This window comes from Salvelinus fontinalis, chromosome 37 (assembly GCF_029448725.1).
Source record: "Salvelinus fontinalis isolate EN_2023a chromosome 37, ASM2944872v1, whole genome shotgun sequence".
Classification (NCBI taxonomy): domain Eukaryota; kingdom Metazoa; phylum Chordata; class Actinopteri; order Salmoniformes; family Salmonidae; genus Salvelinus; species Salvelinus fontinalis.
This window is the reverse complement of record NC_074701.1, coordinates 20,917,985-20,932,847: the sequence shown is the minus strand read 5'-3', so window position 1 is coordinate 20,932,847 and position 14,863 is coordinate 20,917,985.

Below are 14,863 nucleotides of genomic sequence, written 5' to 3'. Positions count from 1 at the left end.
AAACAAAATGTATCGCTATATTAGCGTAGCTACAATAGACAGAAATAATTGGGCGCCCACGGCCAATTCACATGCACGACAGATATATGAAATAACATCATAAAATGGGTCTTACTTTTGCTGATCTTTCATCAGAATGTTGAAGAACGTGTCCTCTGTCCAGATGAGTCGTTGTTTCGATTCAGAATGGCAAATGTCCCTCTTCAATTAGCATTGGCACTAGCGTAGTGGCATAAATTTCTCCAACGTAAACACAGTCAGAGGACGGAACACGGCAAAACTCCCGAATAAAGTTTCAATGATCTGATTAAACTATATTGAAAAAACATACATTACGATGATATGGTCACATGTAGCAAAAAAAATTCGAGCCGGAGACGTTAGCCATTCGTTACCAAGGCAAAACAGAAGTCCATCCCACTTCCTCCAGAGTGCCGGAAGTGGACGGTCAGGACAAAGAAATCGTTTTTTTTCCCACCACAGAACAAGATGAGCAGAAAAATATCTTCTCTGACATCCTCTTTACACCAATAGGAAGGCGTATAGATTGTCAGCAGACTCCTAAGTGTTAAGACCATGTATAGGCATCAAATTGAAAAGAGCATCGATTTCTGACATTTTACTTCCTGGTCAGGAAAAGTGCTACAGAAGGACTTCTGTTTCACTCAGAGAAATAATTCCAACTCTTAGAAACTAGAAAGTGTTTTCTATCCAAAAAGAATAATAATTTTCATATTGTACGAGCAAGATTTGAGTAGGAGGCCGTTTGAAATGGGCACGATTTCACTGGCTACTCAACACTTTGCCTTGCAGCCATAAGAAGCTAACCTAGAAGTAACAAAAGTATGGATTCATTTTTCTGCATCATTTTTGTACAGAAAATTTCTGATTTTTGCAATGTACCGAAATGTACAGTTGATTTGTCAGAGGACAAACCATTCACAGAGACAAACTAATATCTTTCCGACAGATAAGATCTAAACCAGGCCAGAACTTGTCCGTGTAGACCAATTTGGGTTTCCAATCTCTCCAAAAGAATGTGGTGATCGATGGTATCAAAGGCAGCACTAAGGTCTAGTAGCACGAGGACAGACGCAGAGCCTCGGTCTGACGCCATTAAAAGGTAATTTACCACCTTCACAAGTGCAGTCTCAGTGCTATGATGGGGTCTAAAACCAGACTGAAGCATTTCGTATACATTGTTTGTCTTCAGGAAGGCAGTGAATTGCTGCGCAACAGCTTTTTCAATTTTTTTTGAGAGGAATGGAAGATTCGATATAGGCCGATAGTTTTTTATATTTTCTGGGTCAAGGTTTGGCTTTTTCAAGAGAGGCTTTATTACTGCCACTTTTAGTGAGTTTGGTACACATCCGCTGGATAGAGAGCCGTTTATTATGTTCAAAATAGGTGGGCCAAGCACATAAAGCAGCTCTTTCAGTAGTTTAGTTGGATTAGGATCCAGTATGCAGCTTGAAGGTTTAGAGGCCATGATTATTTTCATCATTGTGTCAAGAGATATAGTACTAAAACACTTAAGTGTCTCTCTTGATCCTAGGTCCTGGCAGAGTTGTGCAGACTCAGGACAACTGAGCTTTGGAGGAATACGCAGATTTAAAGAGGAGTCCGTAATTTGCTTTCTAATGATCATGAACTTTTCCTCAAAGAAGCAAAAAAGTGTTAAACAATTCCAAATATATTTTATATTTGAGATTCTTCAAAGTAGCCACCCTTTTCCTTGATTACAGCTTTGCACACTCTTGGCATTCGCTTAACCAGCTTCATGAGGAATGCTTTTCCAACAGTCTTGAAGGAGTTCCCATATGCTGAGCAATTGTTGGCTGCTTTTCCTTCACTCTGCAGTCCAACTCATCCCAAGCCATCTCAATTGGGTTGAGGTCGTGTGATTGAATTCTAAATAAATCCCTGACTGTGTCACCAGCAAAGGACCCCCACACCATCACACTTCCTCCTCCATGCTTCATGGTGGGAACTACACATGCGGAGATCATCCGTTCACCTACTCTGCGTCTCACAAAGACAAGGCAGTTGGAACCAAAAATCTCAAATTTGGACTCAGCAGACCAAAGGACAGATTTCCACCGGTCTAATGTGCATTGCTCATGTTTCTTGGCACAAGCAAGTCTATTCTTCTTATTGGTGTCCTTTAGTAGTGGTTTCTTTGAAGCAAGTCAACCATGAAAATTGATTTTAAAGAACTGATTTTAGCATTAAAGACTCCAAAAAACGGCCAATAATTTCAGGTCCAGTACCATCGTTGGGCCGCGGGCGTGAAAGATTCAAGACCAGCTCAGTTAAACCCTCCCATTGTGACAATGAGTCATCATAATGCTGCATCAAATGTACATGATCTTAGGGGCATTGGCAAACACAATGTAGGTAATGTAATTTATGCACCCCTAATTGCACCGAATACATCTGTTTATCCTACAGCTATTGTAAGCAGTAATCATGAGCCTATAAACCAGAGTTACACTGTTAGCACTGAGGTGGTGTGCAATAGTAGGAATACCACTTTATGCAGCTCACCCTGCACTATCAGCTTCAATGTAAATAACATGAACAAGTCTACCTCTGATAAGCTTCCCATTAAAGCACTAAAAACAATCAAGCAACCCAGAAAAGTGCTAAAAATAGCACATATTAACATATGTAGTCTAAGAAACAAGGTCCATGAAGTTAATAACTTGCTTGTAACAGATGACATTCATATTCTGACTATCTCTGAAACTCACTAAGATAATACCTTTGATGACACAGTGGTAGCAATACATGGTTATAACATCTACCGAAAAGACAGAAATGCCAACAGAGGCGGTGTTGCGGTCTATATTCAGAACCACGTTCCTGTAAAGCTTAGAGACGATATAATGTTAAAAACTTTTTAAGTAATATGGGGCAGCAGGTAGCCTAGTGGTTAGAATGTTGGGCCAGTAACTGGAAGGTTGCTAGATCAAATCCCCAAGCTGACAATGAAAAAATCTGAACCCACTGTTCTTAAGCCGTCATTATAAATAAGAACTTGTTCTTAACTGACTTGCCTAGTTAAATATAGGATAAATAGGATAAATATAGGATAAATAAAATAAATATGGCTACATGTTCATCTGCCTCACCTAAAGCCCATTCTTGTGGGAAGCTGCTATAGACTACCAAGTGCTAACAGTCAGTATCTGTGTGAAATGCTTGATAATATATGTGATATCAACAGAGAAGTTTATTTCTGGGTAATTAAAATATTGACTGGCAATCATCACGCTACCCACTGACAAAAAACTGACAACCGGGATCAGGTTGCCAGTCAACCTATCTGTCACACCCTGACCTTAGAGAGCCTTTTTCTGTCTCTATTTGGTTTGGTCAGGGTGTGATTTGGGGTGGGCATTCTATGTTTTGTTTTCTATGTTTCTTTATTTCTATGTTTTGGCCGGGTATGGTTCTCAATCAGGGACAGCTTTCTATAGTTGATTGGGAACCATACTTAGGTAGCCCTTTTCCCTCCTTTCTGTGTGGGAAGTTACCTTTGTTTGTGGCACTAATGCCCTGTAAGCTTCACGGTTGTTTCTTTCGTTTGTTTTGTTGGCGACATTTTAAATAAAAAGGAAAATGTACGCTCATTACGCTGCACCTTGGTCTTTTTCCAGCATCGGCCGTGACAGAACTTCCCACCACCAAGGGACCAAGCAGCATGCGCCAACCTGGAGGACGAGCTGGACCGGGGAGGAGAGAATGGCAGGGGACAAGACCTGGTCACGGAAGCCCGAGAGGCAGCTCCCCCAATTTTTTGGGGGTGGCACACGGGGAGATTGGCGGAGTCGATATTTAGACCTGAGCCAACTCCCCGTGCTTACCGTGGGGCGCATGTGACTGGTCAGGCACCGTGTTATGGGGTGATGCGCACGGTGTCTCGAGTGAGCATTCACAGGCCGGTGTGCTCTGTGCCAGCGTCCCGCATTTGCCGGGTGGAAGTGGGCATCCAGCCAGAACGGGTTGTGCCAGTTCTGCGCTCGAGACCTCCAGTGCGCCTCCACAGCCCAGTGTATCCGGTGCCAGCGCCAAGAACCAAGCCTCCAGTATATCTCCCCCGCCTGGTGAGTCCTGTGCCTGCTGCCAGAACCAGGCCTCCTGTATGTCTCCCCAGCCTGGTGAGCCCTGTGGCAGCTCCACGTACCAGACCGCCCATACTACTCTCCTCACTCCAGTGATGATCCATGGCACGAAGCCTCCAGTGATGATCCATGGCACGAAGCCTCCAGTGATGATCCATGGCACGAAGCCTCCAGTGATGATCCATGGCAAGAAGCCTCCAGTGATGATCCATGGCAAGAAGCCTCCAGTGATGATCCATGGCACGAAGCCTCCAGTGATGATCTATGGCAAGAAGCCTCCAGTGATGATCCATGGCAAGAAGCCTCCAGTGATGATCCATGGCAAGAAGCCTCCAGTGATGATCCATGGCACGAAGCCTCCAGTGATGATCCATGGCAAGACGCAACCAGTGATTATCCATGGCAAGAAGCCTCCAGTGATGATCCATGGCAAGAAGCCTCCAGTGAGGAGTCATGGCACGAAGCCTCCAGCGACGGCCTCCAGTCCGGAGCCTCCAGCGACGGCCTCCAGTCCGGGGTCCGCAGCGAGGGTGCCCAGTACGGGGCCCGCAGCGAGGGTGCCCAGTCCGGGGCCCGCAGCGAGGGTGCCCAGTCCGGGGCCCGCAGCGAGGGTGCCCAGTCCGGGGCCCGCAGCGAGGGTGCCCAGTCCGGGGCCCGCAGCGAGGGTGCCCAGTCCGGGGCCCGCAGCGAGGGTGCCCAGTCCGGGGCCCGCAGCGAGGGTGCCCAGTCCGGGGCCCGCAGCGAGGGTGCCCAGTCCGGAGCCCGCAGCGAGGGTGCCCAGTCCGGGGTCCGCGGCGAGGGTCCCAGTCCGGGGTCGGCAACGAGGTTCCCCGCACCAGAGGTGCCACCAAAGTGGGGTGAGCCAGTGGTGGAGCGGGGTCTGCGTCCCGCACCTGAGCCGCCACTGCGGATAGATGCCCACCCAGACCCTCCCGTATAGGTTCAGGATTTGCGGCCGGACCTTTGGGGGGGGGGGGGGGGGTTACTGTCATGCCCTGACCTTAGAGAGCCTTTTTATGTCTCTATTTGGTTTGGTCAGGGTGTGATTTGGGGTGGGCATTCTATGTTTTGTTTTCTGTGTTTCTTTATTTCTATGTTTTGGCCGGGTATGGTTCTCAATCAGGGACAGCTGTCTATCGTTGTCTCTGATTGGGAACCATACTTAGGTAGCCGTTTTTCCTCACCACGCTGCCCCTTGGTATTCTTCCAGCATCGGCCGTGACAATATCAGGGTAGTTACAAACAGCACAGGCATTAAATCATCAACATGTTTTGATCACATCTTTACTAATGCTGCAAATTAAGAAATCATGTGACTAAACTAAATAAAAATAAAAATAAACTACACTATGAAACAAAGATAAATCATATAAAGAATGATAGTAAAAAGCTTTGGGGCACCTGAAATGAAATTTGGGGGGGGGGAAAGCCAACTCGGCTCCTTCATTCATTGAATCAGATGGCTCATTCAGCACAAAGCCCACTGATATTAAAAACTACTTTGCTGATTTTGCCAATGAAAAAGTCATTAATCTTAGGGATGACATGCCAGCAACACACTACACATCCAAGTATATCGGATCAAATTATGAAAGACAAGAATTGTACTTTTGAATTCTGTAAAGTCAGTGTGGAAGAGGTGAAACAAGTATTGTTGTATATCAACAATAACAAGCCACCGGGGTCTGACAATCTAGATGGAAAATTACTGAGGATAATAGCTGACGATATTGGCACTCCTATTTGCCACAGCTTAAATTTAAGCCTACTAGAGAGCGTGTGCCCCTATGCCTGGAGGGAAGCTAAAGTCATTCCGCTACCCAAGAATAGGAAAGCCCCCTTTACTGGCTCAAGTAGCCGACCAATCTTTGGTCTGTTACCAATCCTTAGTAAACTTCTGAAAAAAAAGGGTGTTTGACCAGATACATTTACATTACATTTAAGTCATTTAGCTACAATGCTATTTCACAGTAAACAAATTGAAAATAGAATTTCAGCATGCTGATAGGGAAGGACACTCAACAAGCACAGCACTTACACAAATGACTGATGATTGGCTGAGAGAAATTGATGATAAAATGATTGTGGAGCTGTCTTGTTAGACTTCAGTGCAGCTTTTGACATTATCGATCATAGTCTGCTGCTGGAAAAATGTATGTGTTATGGATTTACACCCACTGCTATAATGTGGATAAAGAGTTGCTTGTCTAACAGAACACAGAGGGTGTTCTTTAATGGAAGCCTCTCAAATATAATCCAGTTAGAATCAGGAATTCCCCAGGGTAGCTGTTTAGGCCCCTTGCTTTTTTCAATTTTTACTAACGACATGCCACTGACTTGAGGAAAGCCAGAGTGTCTATGTATGCGGATGACTCCACACTATACACGTCAGCTATTACAGCGACTGAAATGACTGCAACACACAACAAAGAGCTGCAGTTAGTTTCAGAGTGGGTGGCAAGGAATAAGTTAGCCCTAAATATTTCTAAAACTAAAAGCATTGTATTTGGAACAAAACACTCGCTAAACCCTAAACCTCAACTAAATCTTGTAATACATCATGTGGAAATTGAGCAAGTTGAGATGACTAAACTGCTTGGAGTAACCCAGAGAGTACACAGAGAGCTACTATTAATAATATGCATGTCAATCTCTCCTGGCTGAAAGTGGAGGAGAGATTGACTTCATCACTACTTTTATTTATGAGAGGTATTGACATGTTGAATCCACCGAGCTGTCTGTCTAAACTATTGGCACACAGCTTGGACAGCCCCACAATACATGCCACAAGAGGTCTCTTTACAATCCCCAAGTCCAGAACAGACCATGGGAGGCACATAATACTACATAGAGTCATGACTACATGGAACTCTATTTTACATTAAGTAACTAATGCAAGAAGTAAAATTTGATTAAAAAAAAACAGATAAAAAACACCTTATGGAACAGCGGGGACTGTGAAGCCAGACAACATTGTCACAGACACACACACACACACACACACACACACACACACACACACACACACACACACACACACACACACACATGGATTTAGTACTGTAGATATGTGGTAGTGGTGGAGTAGGGGCCTGAGGGCACACAGTGTGTTGTGAAATCTGTGAATGTATTGTAATGTTTTTTAAAATGTATAAAACTGCCTTAATTTTGCTGGACCCCAGGAAGAGTAGCTGATGATTTGGCAGACGCTAATGGGGATGCTTAATAAATACAAATACAAATGAAGGCCTGATTCACGCAACATCCACTCCTCTGAACAGTGGATGTTGAGATGTGTCTGTTACTAGAACTCTGTGAAGCATTTATTTGGGCTGCAATTTCTGAGGCTGTTCACTATAATGAACTTATCCTCTGCAGCAAAGGTAACTCTGGGTCTTCCTTTCCTGTGGCGGTCCTCATGAGAGCCAGTTTTATCATAGCGGTTGATGGTTTTCGCGACTGCACTTGTAGAAACTTTCTTGAAACTTTCCGCATTGACTGAGTAATGATGGACTGTTGTTTCTCTTTGCTTATTTGAGCTGTTCTTACCAAAATATGGACTTGGTCTTTTACCAAATAAGGCTATATTCTGTATACCACCCATTACCTTGTCACAACACAACATATTGGCTCATAAGCATTAAGAAGGAAAGAAACTCCACAAATGAACTATTAACAAGGTACACCTGTTAATAGAAATGCATTCCAGGTGACTACCTCCTGAAGCTGGTTGAGAGAATGCCAGAGTGTGAAAATAAGTCATCAAGGCAAAAGGTTGGCTACTTTGAAGAATCTCAAATATAAATATATTTTGATTTGTTTAACACTTTTTTTTGCTTACCAAATGATTCCATATCTGTTTTTTCATCATTTTGATGTCTTCACTATTATTCTACAAAAAATATTTAAAAAAGAGAAACCCTTGAATAAGTAGGTTTGTCCAAACTTTGACTGGTACTGTATTTCTATATATAGAGCCTTTGGAAAGTATTCAGACCCCTTGACTTTTTTAAAATGGTTTAATAAAAGAAAAATCCTCCGTAATATACACACAATACCCCATAATTACAAAGCAACTTGATTGGAGTACACCTGTGGCAAATTCAATTGATTGGACATGATTTGGAAAGGGACAGACCTGTCTATATACAGTAAGGTCCCACAGTTGACAGAGTGTGTCAGAGCATAAACCAAGCCGTGAGGTCAAAGAAATTGTCTCTATAGCTCTCAGACAGGATTGTGTCAAGGCACAGATCTGGGGAAGGGTACCAAAAAATGTCTGCAGCATTGAAGGTCCCCAAGAACACAGTGCCTTCATCATTCTTAAATGGAAGAAGTTTGGAACCACCAAGACTTCCTAGAGTTGGCCGCCCGGCCAAACTGAGCAATCGGGGGAAAAGGGCCTTGGTCAGGGAGGTGACCAGAACCCGAGGGTCACTCTGACAGAGCTCTAGAGTTCTCCTTCCAAAAGGAAAACCGCACACAGCCAAGACAACGCCGGAGTGGCTTCGGGACAAGTCTCTGAATGTCCTTGAGTGGCCCAGCCAGAGCACGGACGTGAACCCGATCTAACATCTTTGGATAAACCTGAAAAAGCTGTGCAGTAACACTCTCCATCCAACCTGACAGAGCTTGAGAGGATCTACAGACAAGAATGGGAGAAACTCCCCAAATACAAGTGTGCCAAGCTTGTATCGTCATACCCAAGAAGACTTGAGGCTGTAATCGCTGCCAAAGGTACTTCAACAAAGTACTGAGTAAAGGGTCTGAATACTTATGTAAATGTAATATTTCAGTTTTTTATTTTTTATAAATTAGCAAACATTTCTAAAAACCTGTTTTTGCTTTGTCATTATGGGGTATTGTGCGTAGATTGATGAGGAAAAAAACAATTGTATCAATTTTAGAATATGGTTGTAAAGTAACCAAATGTGGAAAAAGTCAAGCGGTCTGAATACTTCCCGAAGTTACTGTATGTATATATAGAGAGAGACCTATAGGCTACTTGTTTGGTGCACATGTCTCATGGAGTACATGTTGTTCTCATGGAGTTTAATATTCACCTTTGCTTGAACTAAGAAAGAATGGAATATACTAGAAGGGGTAAACATCTCTGAAGGGAATTCAGTTAATGCTATTCAAGTCAACAGAATGTCATTCTATTCATTTAGAGACAATTCACATTGAGTGTAGTTTTCCCCTTGCCTGCCTTGGTAATCATGTAACTACATTATGTATTCTTCAGTCAGGGTCTATGTAGGGGTTATGGTAAACTGAGGGTTATGGTATGGGTTAGTCAGTGGATATAATGTAGTACTTCCGTCCTTTCCAACATGGCCATGCAGAAAGTGTCAACCCTCCTGCCCCCTCCCCATTCATTCAGCAGCGTTTCTGTCAGTCTGTCTGACTTTGCATTGTGAGCCAATGACACCGATTTACATAGAGGTCATTGCTTTCAACTCTCCTCCCCAATTTCAAAACCTTTTTTTCCCCCACACATTGCCCATCTCTAATAACACCCATTTCCCAGCCACTTCCATCCTGTCTGGTGTTTTCATTTTTTCTATACCAGGGGCTGTCTGGTCTGGTTTATTTTTCTCCCTTAAATTCAAAATATGACAGATTGTCACCTCTAGGCTTTAGTCTGAAGAGAGGCACTGTCACAGATTTCCATGAGGGAGTCAGAAATTACATAATGACAGGGCAAAGTATGGAACTATACAGAACATTAAAAAGAAAGGAGGACCAAGGCACGCTTCATATAATTAATTAAAATGCCTTTATTTGTCATGGCATGTTCAATAGAAACAAAGTTTAAAAAATCCGACACGTTTCGGCTGCATGGCCTTCGTCAGGGAGTACAAAGAAATAATACAATGGCCTCTTTTGAACAGCTTTTCCAATTAGCCCTAATTTGAAGAGGGAGTGGTTACAATGTTGATTGGACACACCTAGTAAGCAATACTATACACATTAAAAAGCCAAATACTGTAGCTATGTTATCAAAAAAATACAAGTCCAAGCTAGAAGTATCAGAACACTTAGATATGACTGGGAGAAGTGTCAAGAATAAGAAAGCAATATATTCCATAGTACACTAGAACAGAGCAAACATGAACAACAACAGTCTAAACATAGCTGAGGGCAATTGAGCAAAATGTCCACTAGATGACAGCAAATGGACCTATCACGACCCTACAGGATGGGTGAGAAATCCATATCTTAATTTAAACCAGGGTACTTAGTGGCCTGTAGTTTGTAAATCCATATCTTCATTTAAACCAGGGTACTTAGTGGCCTGTAGTTTGTAAATCCCAAAACTTTCCCTTTGGTTTAACTGTTTAAGACGGTCCCCTTTTCTAATAGAGGTCGGAACATGATCAATACCCATAGCTTGTAGGGAGGCAGGGTTGCCATGGTGTAAGGACTTGTAGTGCCTTGCCATGGGGTAGTCTTCATTGCCTACTTGTATGGCGTACTTGTGTTCCGCTAAGCGGTCTTGAAGGCTTCTTCTTGTCCGTCCAATGTGGAACACCTTGCACTGTGGACATTCCAATCTATAGATAACATGAGTGGTTTTGCAGTTAATGAAATGCTTGACGTAATATTCCATTTTGGAAGCTGTGTCAACAAAATACTTTTTCTGTGCAATATTTCTGCAAAGGTTGCACTGGTTATATTTAAAAGAGCCCTTGGGTTTGTGGTCAAGCCAAGTTTTTTTGAGAGTTACCCGGAAGATAACTGTGGACTAATTTGTCATTTAGGGTAGGACATCTCTTAAAGCTTATGACTCGTGTCTCGGGAAAGACTTGGCGCAGTAGCGTATCACTTTAGATGATTCCACAATAATTTTTTTATGATTCTTTTAATGTTCTCTGCTTCAGTGCTGTATTTTGTAACAAAATACTCTTTCTGATGTATCACAAGGTACTCCTCTTCGCAACAAGTTCTCTCTGTCAAGTAATCCAGCCCTTATACCTGCATTTTTCAGGACCTGAACGCTGTAGCCCCGATTCAAGAAGCGATTCTCCAATTCAGCAGACTTGACACTGTAGTCTGTTTCCTGATCGCAAATTCTGCGGACTCTTTGGAATTGGCAACATGGAATACTCTCTTTTAGCCTTTTGGGGTGAAAGCTGTCTGCCCTCAGAATGGTATTCCCATCTGTAGGCTTCCTAAAGATTGATGTGTGCAAACAACCTTTACTGATGTCGAGGTCCAAAAAATGTATGTTATCCTTGCTGTACTCCATAGTTAGTTTGATGTTAGGGTTAATGCTGTTAAGGTATTGGTGGAAGGAAATACGTTAATCTTCTGAGCCGGACCAAAACAGGCAAACATCATCAATATAGCGTCCCCCCCATATAATCCGGTCAAATAAATGGTTATTGGAAGGATCCAAAATTAAGTCATTTTCCCATTTAGCCAAGTACAAACCAACGTAGGAAGGGCTGTAGCAAGCTCCCATGGCACATCCTTTGACCTGTTTAAAAATACGATCCTGAAAGATAAAGATGTTATGACTTAGAGTCCATTCAGTCAGTGAGACAATGAATTCTGTAGGAGGCATCTCAGTTTCAGGTCGGGTACTCAAGAAATGGTGCATAGCTGCCAAACCTTGTTCATGTTCAATGGTGGTGTATAGACTCCACATCCATGGTGACTAAAAAGGAAGCTTTAGTCATTTAGCAAACGCTTTGTACATTACAGTAAACTTTCAGTAAATATAATATGCTAATTGGAACATACATTGCAAACATGACACAGATGACCTGAATAGAATGGAGCAAGACAAAGCTAGACTAGTTCCAAATCATATTCCTATGAGGCAATGTGATAAACAATAATACTGCTATCAAGTCATCCCTGATTAAGTTGCTTATAGGAAACATGTCCTTAAATTCTTGCAAACTAGAACCAGTCTGTTTATTACCATCACTAGGCTATTTTTCTCCTCAAACTGAAGCAGTGAAAATCTCAACAACTCTCATTGTTGACCCACTACTTGGTATTCTGCAAACATTTGAACAACTGCCTATGACGGATAATTGGAACAAACAGCAAATCAAACATGTTCCCTTGCCAATGACAGGTGGTAACCAATCACTGTGTGACAATGGCAGGCGGCAACCAATCGTAATGTGCCAACCTTGTTGGCCCGCCTCCCAAGACTGTTTACATGGCCATTGTCAGGACCTGTCAGTGACAGACAAGCATGGAAGCCAGCCATTTTGAACATTAATCTTTTTCTTAATCCTGACCTCTCTGTCTGCCTGTCTGTGTTCTCTTGGCACTAAATCCAAAGACAGTTCTTATCCCACGAGGAAAAATGATCAGCACTAAAATCCATTGAGGGGTTTTTGAGAAAGGTAAGTATAGAAAACACCTTAGTATTAAGCTGGTGTTCAAGATGTTTAGTAGTGTGATGGATTGGCTGCACCCCATACTGTATTGACCAATCCATCAACTCATGGGGTCCTGGCAGGCAACACCTAATTAATTATATGTCAGCAGTGCATAGGTCCCACCCTCTCAGGAGGAAGAAGGGGATGTGGTGAACTAACTGCCAGAGGTAGATGTGCTCTCAAAACACAAGACAGATAATTGCCTCCAAATTGATGATGGATTAGAATTAGGGAAGCGTTGAGGGGAACATTCAACGCTAAGCAAGTCTAATGTGATCTGTGACTTTCAGTGCTTCGAAGTCACTCTTAAGCAGTAAGGCCGAGTTTCAATCTATCACAGATTAATGAAAGGTTCCCTGCAGGTTCACTCTCAATGTTGACACTTCAGTATATCTGAGGTGTTAAAGCCCCCATATAGTCTTTTTATTTCTTTGTCTGTTAAACTCTGACCCCGTCTGGTGGTATTTTCTAAACAACACATAATATTGCATACTACCCTCATAAAGTACATTTCGGTTTCAAAACTAAAAGTTCTACAAACACATGCTTAGTACTGTTAGAAAGGTAAGACCAGTGGGAATCAGATAACGGTGTCAGAAACAACATGACTACTACAGAGCCCAACATACAGTAGACCAGAAAAAACAGAAATGTACACAGTGGGGGTCTTCCCAATTGTGCACATGTAGGGGAATAAGATATTTAAACGACTAGGTTTGAGATAACAAATGTCACCAATTACTGTTCCAATTACTGTTTAGACGTGCACACATTTCCACTGGAACACAGCCATTTTAAAAGTGCAGGGCTTGCACAATATGCCATAACTTCCATTTACGTCTTACAGGACTTATATATACACTGCTCAAAAAAATAAAGGGAACACTTAAACAACACAATGTAACTCCAAGTCAATCACACTTTTGTGAAATCAAACTGTCCACTTAGGAAGCAACACTGATTGACAATAAATGTCACATGCTGTTGTGCAAATGGAATAGACAAAAGGTGGAAATTACAGGCAATTAGCAAGACACCCCCAAAAAAGGAGTGATTCTGCAGGTGGTGACCACACACCACTTCTCAGTTCCTATGCTTCCTGGCTGATGTTTTGGTCACGTTTGAATGCTGGCGGTGCTCTCACTCTAATGGTAGCATGAGACGGAGTCTACAACCCACACAAGTGGCTCAAGTAGTGCAGCTCATGCAGGATGGCACATCAATGCGAGCTGTGGGAAGAAGGTTTGCTGTGTCTGTCAGCGTAGTGTCCAGAGCATGGAGGCGCTACCAGGAGACAGGCCAGTACATCAGGAGACGTGGAGGAGGCCGTAGGAGGGCAACAACCCAGCAGCAGGACCGCTACCTCCGCCTTTGTGCAAAGAGGAGCACTGCCAGAGCCATGCAAAATGACCTGTATGTGCCCATTAGATATTAATTTAGAATCTTCCAATCCTCTAAATGTAATTATTGGCGGAGAGCCACATCATTGATGTGCATATTACCTCAATTACCTTAACTAACCTGTGCCCCCGCACATTGACTCTGTACCGGTACCCCATGTATACAGCCTCGCTACTGTTATTTTACTGCTGTTCTCTAATTATTTTTTATTTTTATTTTTATCACTTATCAATTTTTTTACCTAACACTTGTTTTTCTTAAAACCTGCGTTGTTGGTTAAGGGCTTGTAAATAAGCTTTTCACTGTAAGGTCTACACCTTTTGTATTCGGCGCATGTGACAAAAAATATTTGTTTTGATTTTATATTGATGCAAAACCAGACCTTGAAATACGATGTAGCTTAGAGTGAACCCGCACTGCAATTTACCTTTATCTACAAGTGATTGAATTCAATACAACCCAAGCAAACGAATGCACACCAACATACTTCCAACTGAATCAAACAGATCACCTTCAGGTCAGAAGCAATGTTTGGTGACATCTTGACATACATTCATATTAAAAGCTGGATTCATTTCTGATCCAGATGCGCATAAAGGATTTATTCTAAATCTCAATTATTCATAACATGATGTATGATCTGACAGGACAGGATACATTAATAAAGCTTAATGAGGTTACCATTTCATGTATTATGACAGAAGTACAGCAAGATGGACTTTATCACCTAACCTTTTTGAACTTAACACTAATAACGACTCCATGTAATCAAAGCAATGCACTATTTGCAGGAACTTTCAAGTATCTAGTATCCCTCAGTGCATTGACATACGGTATCTGTGCAGAGGAGGAAGAAAATTGATAATTTCTGTACATAATGTCCTTACACTTCAGAAGTTGAAGTTACAATTCTAAGCAGATAACATAGGT